This window comes from Cyprinodon variegatus, unplaced genomic scaffold (assembly GCF_000732505.1).
Source record: "Cyprinodon variegatus isolate N-32 unplaced genomic scaffold, C_variegatus-1.0 Scaffold27, whole genome shotgun sequence".
In the NCBI taxonomy this organism is placed as follows: domain Eukaryota; kingdom Metazoa; phylum Chordata; class Actinopteri; order Cyprinodontiformes; family Cyprinodontidae; genus Cyprinodon; species Cyprinodon variegatus.
In genome coordinates this window covers 792,374-799,861 of record NW_015150480.1, presented here as the reverse complement: position 1 = coordinate 799,861, position 7,488 = coordinate 792,374, and the positions used below count along the sequence as shown (strand labels likewise).

Below are 7,488 nucleotides of genomic sequence, written 5' to 3'. Positions count from 1 at the left end.
TCCAAAGTATGAAGATGATAATGTGTGGAACTATTCACATTTATAACAAAGTCAATAGTGTCTAAGATAACATTAAAGGCTCTTAAGCCATCACCTTCAATGTCAGCATGGATGTTAAAATCCCCCACTATGATGACCCTGTCAGTATTTAATACCAAATCAGAAAGGAACTCCAAAAACTCATCTAAAAATTCAGAGTAAGGACCTGGTGGACGATACAAAGTTACAAAAAGAAGGGGTTTTCTTGCTTTGCAATTTGGATGAGGGAAACTAAGGGTTAAATGTTCAAAAGAGTTGTAATTATTAACTGCCTTTGGAGTAATCAGTAAGTCAGGCTGAATCATTGTTGCTACCCCTCCTCCTCGCCCAGAACTTCTGGGTATGTGAAAATTTAAATAACTAGAAGGAGTTGCCTCATTTACAGTATGCTCAGATAGTCCTCTTGCTGCAGCCAAGTTTCTGTAAGGCAACATAAATCAATGTGATTATCACAAATCAAGTCATTGACTAGCATATTTTTTGAGGAAAGAGATCTTATGTTAAACAGACTACATTTAATCGTTTTAACTTTTTCCCCAATTGGAGTTATTTTAATTTTAATTAGATTATCATGATTTACTCCTTTGGGAATCTTTGCTAACTTATTTAATTTTGGTCATGGGCAAGACACTGTCTGGATGGAGTAATGAGTGGGTAACAGTAGAGAAGCTGCAGAGATGTGTGTTAAACTATGACTCTGCTTCCTGGTCTGCACCCTGGGTGGTCAGGGTTTTGGAGGACTAATAAATTTGGCCAGATTCCTAGAAAGAAGAGCTGAACCATCCAAAGTGGGATGGATGCCGTCTCTCCGAATCAGACCAGGCTTTCCCCAAAAGGATTGCCAATTATTAATGTAGCCCACATTGTTTTCAGAATACCACCTAGACAACCAGTGGTTGAATGACGGCATGTGGCTAAACATGTCATCACTAGTCAGATCAGGGAGGGGACCAGAGAAAATTACGGAGACATTGTTTTGGCAAACTTACACACTGAAGCAACACTAATTTTAGTGACCTCCGGTCGGCGTAACCGGGTGTCATTACCGCCAGCGTGAATAACAATCTTAAAAGGATTAAACAACCTAATTGGACTGTGTCAAGTATTTCCCAATTGAACACAAGAAAATGAGATTATAAAATCCATGTCAGTTGTTGAGATTCTATCAAAGTAGTGAATAGCTAAATAGCTAGTAAAGAGAAAAAGAGAAAAGTTTATTTTTTTTCCCCCAATAAGTATTCCAGGAATAGAAACAAAACCCTATTGCATACTATAATGGTAGAGAAAAATAGGGTTGTACAGTAAATCTATGAAAAAATAAGCCTCTTGTTATATCTTGGTCTATCCATCTACTCTGTTTACCTATTGTCTCCATCACTCTTCATTTGTTCAGGTAAATGCTCAATAAAGCGGAAACAAAAGGATCCAGACTCCAGTCCCAGATTTTAGCTCCCGCCAAGCTTGTGGAACCAGCAGCAGTAAATGGCTGTTTTTTTCAGTCTCTCTCCTCTCTCTCTCTTCCACTCTCTCCATTCTGCTGCATGCTGCTCAGCTCTACTGCAGTGGATGATCCTCACCGTGCGCTCACAACTCGTCTCCGTGGAGGAAGGAGACCCGAGAATCTCTCCTTCACTACCCCAGCCGTATCCCCTTCCTCCTAAGCAATCATCTTTCCACCTCCCACATGTCCGTAATCAGATTGTTTGGATGAATGTAGTGGTTGCAGTCATAGGATAGATGAGACAAGAAGACTTTTCCCCTTAAAATCTTCTGCTGTCTGTGGATCGAAAATCTTGTCCTCATAGATGTTTCCTGGTGGTAGAATCAGTGTGAGGTAAGTTCTCCTGCCTAATTTTGTTATTTTTATGCAAAGAATCTTTGTTTCCCCCTTTTCTATATGCGTTAAGATGATCTGATGAGTAGATGTATTTGCTGAAGTTGGGTGCAAAGTTCAAAATAATAATTTAACATGACACAATATGCATTTGTTTTTTATGTTATGATCTGCACTGCTGTGATTTTTGACAGTCTTGTCAAGCATCTGTCAGATGCCAAAGAGCTTTGCAATAAATCCTTTTCTGACTGCACCAAATTAAGAATATTAACTCTTTCGAAGCGTCAGTGCCTTTGCGTTTGGGCATGGTTTTAATGCTACTCTAATTTTAGTGATCCAATAGGAATTAAGCAACAGGGAGTGGTATTTTCTTAAGATTGAAGAAAATAAAGAATTATGTTATGTTTTCTTTATGGGGGAAACCCTGCAGAGGGACCTCACACTTGGAGTAATTCACCAGAGATAAGTTCCGTGAGGTTCTGTGACAGCTTTGTGCATCAAGGGCTCCACTCTGTGTTTGTGTGTGTGAGTGTGCAGCCTTGGTGTGGGCGTTTGCATGCTTCTCATAAAAAGTGGAATAGGTGAGCTCTTGCGTGGGCAGCTATTGCGTTGTTTTGTGAATGAAGTGCCTTTAGTATGCATTCAAGAATACTTTTGTGTTTGTGTATATGTGTTTTTCTTTTTAACTCTATAAACGTTGCTTGTTTCATCTCGGTTTGCAATCACACACGTCAGCAGCATTCTCCCTCTTCTTGGAAACACCTGAGTGCAGCGCAGTGGCAGCTCTTTCAGGTACTAAATTATGTTTCATTGAAAATAGTCACTTCTACACCAGTTTCTATGCTTACTGAGGCTGTGAAGCGCAGAAGCGCTGCAGTCAGTCAGAGGAGATGTTTGAATGTTCATGTTCATTGCTGCACTGCAGGCAGAGTCTCTCCTTCCAAATCTGCAAAGAGGCCAAGCTCTTCTCTGGCACATACAGCAATGGCTTGATTTGAGAGGCTCATCATTTCTTCGTTTACTGTTGTAATCCAAATCAACTTCCACAAGTCTGTTGGATGTATTTCTAGGTGATGGGTTTTGCATCATTTGGGATTATTCTCATACTTGAGCAATTTCGATGCTAATGCCAAACACAGAGTTTGGGTGTCTTGAATTTTATCCTAAGGACTCAGTAAGCTAGCTCCCATTGTTTGAGTGGGTTCATTTCAGTCAGCTAAGCCACATCTTTTAAACTCAGTAAAAACATTGCAAAATGAATAAGAACACCTTGTTAAAGCGTTTCTGATAAGGAATGTGCATTTTCCAAAAACTGACATCTTGTCCAAATTTCCTCAGGGGATCATAATTTTCACAAATATACACAACATATGTTTGAGTGCAAGGGCGATAAAGCTGGCATAAACTTTTAACTTGACCTTTCAGCTCATATTATCTTATTTCATTATATTACACTTTGTAATTCATGTTCAGTCATTTGTTTTATTTTGATTTATTTATTTTGAACTTTATTAAAACAAACATTTTAATTAATTAAATGTGTTAGTAGTAATTTGAACTTACAATTGCATCGTAAAAGGTTTCAGTCTTGGCTACAATGAAAGAGGGATGGGGGCGAAATCAATAATTTTTACTTTTGGGGCTTGCTTAAAAAGTGTATAATTAATTGACTTGTTCAAATGTTGAAAATTGTCAATGACTCATTAGAATGTAATGAATCAACATTTTTTAGCCTACATCAGAGACACCTACCAAAATTTCTTTACGTACTCTCCATAATTTCAAAAAAGAAAATCTAAGCACCACCAATCAATTCAAGTCTATTCATGGTTCTTTTAAATTGCTGCTTCTTATGTTCTCTTCCTGAGCATACAAACTGCATTTCTACATTTCTTGACAAAATTTCTTTTTGTTTACACTTTTGTATGCAAAATGACAAAATAAATCTGTCTAAGTCTAAACTGAAATCTACATTAATTAATACTGGAAATTGGAATAAAAAAGAGAAAGTGTGAGAGTATCCACTCTCCTAAGAATGCTGCTACGCCTCTGCAGTGAAATAAGTCAATTAAGGAGGTTCGGGCTTTTGGTCCAGTTGCCTTCTAGATGGTTCTGGATAATCCCCATTAGGAGGAGACCCAAGGAAAAACCAGAACCTGATGGAGTAATACCGTATTCCACTGTATCTGGGTTGCGGATGAATTGAGATCTCTCAGAGTGATCCAAACTGTGCTACCAGCTTGAACAAATTCTAGTTTGCCCTTTCCAACCAAAAATCCTGATAGTAATAGCAATGGGTAGACATTTATAGATATTTCTTGGGTTTTTTCTCCCATTAGAATTCATGGCTTCAAGAGAGAAAATATTTGTATAGTGCTTTAAAAAACTATTTTCATTGTTTTACCACAACTTTAATCATTAGTTTTGATTTGGATTTCATCTCATTAAAAACACACAAACCAGTACGTAACTGTCAAGTTTCAGAACAAATAAAAGGTGTTTTTAAAGTATTATATAGTTTGTAGAGTGCTCTCATACAGTAAATTTACATTAAAACCACAACCCCATGCCTCCCGCCTCCAATGCAGTCAGTGCAAGCTACTAATGCCTACTGATAGACATTTACAACAAACCAAACCTAAGATCCTATGGAGGCATTATCCCAGTGATGGAGGGGGAAACATAAAACTACCTATACTTATATCAATTCCATATGATGTATTCAATTTTATAGTCTCTAATCTAAAAGAGACGAAGGCAAATTTTTATGTTTTAAAATAAATGTGGGAATTTTTGGAATTAAAAAACAAATTTTAAAAACTATCCTGCATTTGTGTGCAGGGGCTTGATTCTTCTTCTTCAAAAAAAAAGGCTTATAGCCTAATGTTGCGAAACCACCATTAACCCTGAGATGGTGAGTTCAGGGTGATATATTAGTGGACTGCATGACTGATGTGCCTCATGGTTGCTGCTCTTAATCATGATAAGTGTTCAGGTTTGCAGTTTTTGCACGCTTGGGAACATTGATCCTTATAAGGAGCGTCTTAAATTTCACTTAAAACTCTAAAATAAAGGTCAAACATGTGGGTTGCCTAGCTGTTAAATCTTTTGCTAACCTGTGAGATCTCTACAGCACCTGAACAGCTGAAATGGTTCTGGTGAATGAAAACAGACCCATGTTTAGCCATATTGTTTCTATTTCTGATTGATTTTCATGAGACGTGCCAAGGTTTAGATGATGGGTTTACAAGCTAACTTCTTTAAAATTGATCCATGTCTGCTGTATTCCTTTTACTTTCATGATGCTGTTTGTTCAATAATATTCTCTAACAAACCCCCAAGCCTTAAAGGAGCAGCTGAATTTGAACTGAACTTAAATCAAGGACAGATAGGCTCTTCTTGCTAATTAAGATAATTGATCTGTAAAGTAAAATCAAATTAAACTGAAGGTTTTATAAAATACGATGTTAAAACACACATTGAGGACATTGGGGAAAAAAGGTTGGAATAATCCGAGTACATACAATATTTTTTGTATGCTGTGTATGAATTTATGTATCATGATTGTTGCGCTTCACAGTCATACATCACCTCTTATTGGTTGGATACTGTACATAATGCAAAGGAGGTTTATGACTTGATTTGGACAACATGTGAAAAGTTTGAATGGGGTATGAGTCATTTGCAAGATTTTATAAATTGTAATTTCTGCGCTTTATGTCAAAATCTTTCAGTTTTAAAAGATGATATGACATTATGTTTGAAAACTGGACTGAGGTAATAAATTTCGCCTTTGAGGTGTAAGTGACATCGAGAGTCGCATTTGTCTCCCAAAGACACAGCGCTTTAATCTTAGATGATCTACACAGGCCCTGGCTGGTGACCTCATTTATTTTTCTGTCATACCTGAAGTGTTACCCTATCTGTCCATTGGCGTGTGTGGTATTTTAAGACCCGAGTCTACATTAACCCCAGTGACAGCAACAGTCCAGTAGTGTTTTGTCAGAAACCTACTTCTTGGGCTTGTCTCTTTTTGCCCTTCTGCATGCACCAAAATAAATGCACCAAAATAAAGCAGAAAAAAGACATTCTCAAAAAATACTACCATAATTGAATTGGCTAATTCTGATTGAACAGACTTCTTTTCCTGTCACTGCTCATCATGGTCCACATGTTGGTTTGTATCCTACCTACTTCTTTTATTTATGTTCGATGCAGTGCTTAATAAATTAGGCACACACTTTTTTTTCAGTATTTGCCAATGAAGACTGAGAAATGGAAAATAAAAGTGTTTTAACAAAAGTACAGATGTAAAAGTCCTATGTAGGTGGCCTTGGTGGTTCATGCTGGAATTAGGGGTAACGACCTTGATGGCAATCTCCGCGGAAGCTGAAATGCTGAAAAGATAAAAACGCTTTTTAGCTCTAAACAAGGAACATGTGACAGTAATATAAAATCTCCAGTGTCTGATATCGCCTGGTACTAGAAGAAGCAGAAATAGACTTACACACTCATACCTTAGGGCAGCTTAAAAATTAAACTTCATGTATAATTTTGGACTATAAGAAAATAACAGAAGTTTCTGGAAAGAAAATACAAGGCTAAAACAGAAGGATACAGGGCCATGCTTAAAGACATCTTTGTTGTAGGGAAACAGTTACAACGATGCCCATCGTGGAAAAATAATGCCCATGTGTTGTTTAGTATATGCACTTAAAAATCTGTCTGTGGGCCTTGTTTATGAATTAATGCATCAGTGTTGTGGGGTCTGGCGGCCATCAACCACGGGCTCATCTGTTAGAAAAGCCAAAGTTCCTTTTAGTGGTGGCATCACCTCACCTGTACTGCTGGTGCTGGTGTCTCTTATCTTCCTAATGACAATAATCCATAGACTCTCCATAGTGCCCAGGTTAAGCCAGTTTGTTGGGCAATGAAGTTCAGGGATACCACGATTAATATAGAATGTGATCAAATATCACATCCTACTGGAAAAATATAATAATACAGTAGTAGCCATTCAAAATGTTCCCACTTTTCTTAATGGGCCTTTGGCTGGTCCCCTACAATTCCTTTTTTAAACATTAATCATTGTACTAAATTTTTCTGTCATGATTTGTGGACATTAAGATCTAAAGAGAATTGTCATCTTCTGGTCAGACCCTGTAATTCAGTGAAAGGGTGGAGTCAGAGTAAAAATATATGCAAGAGGGGGTCACTCCAGTGGCTGGAAGTTCGCTGCCATTCGGCTGACATTTGACAGGGAAGGGCCATTGTTAATGGCTGCTTCTGTATCTTCATAAAGCTTCTCAGCAGATGGGGGGCTTTATATTTCCCCTGTTAAATGTTTGAAGTAACGTTGGAACTGATAAAACATGGTGGTCTAAACCAAACAAAAGATATACGCCTCAACTTATGATTGACCTGGAAACTTTACATGGCTCTTAAGGCAACTTGAACTCTTTTGTCTTTTCATTCTTTCTACTAAATCTCTAAACCAAGACATGCAAGACAGGATAATAGAATCCCCCCCATAAACACCTTAAAGATATCACTCAAAGTATTAAATGTGAGTAAAATATGCATTTCACTTTTAAAATTAAATTAGTAATATAAAA

At 37.5% G+C, this 7,488-nt stretch overlaps 1 protein-coding gene across 1 annotated transcript in view; it reads left to right on the top strand.

Annotated features, from left to right (window-relative positions):
• The first annotated feature begins 1,652 nt into the window (after positions 1 to 1,652).
• dlgap2 (discs, large (Drosophila) homolog-associated protein 2) overlaps positions 1,653 to 7,488 on the top strand; it is a 179,785-nt gene continuing 173,949 nt past the window's right edge. Inside the window, exon 1 of the mRNA XM_015396322.1 lies at positions 1,653 to 1,873. The gene's annotated coding sequence lies outside the window, so the exon portion shown is untranslated. The remainder of the gene's footprint in view (positions 1,874 to 7,488) is intronic.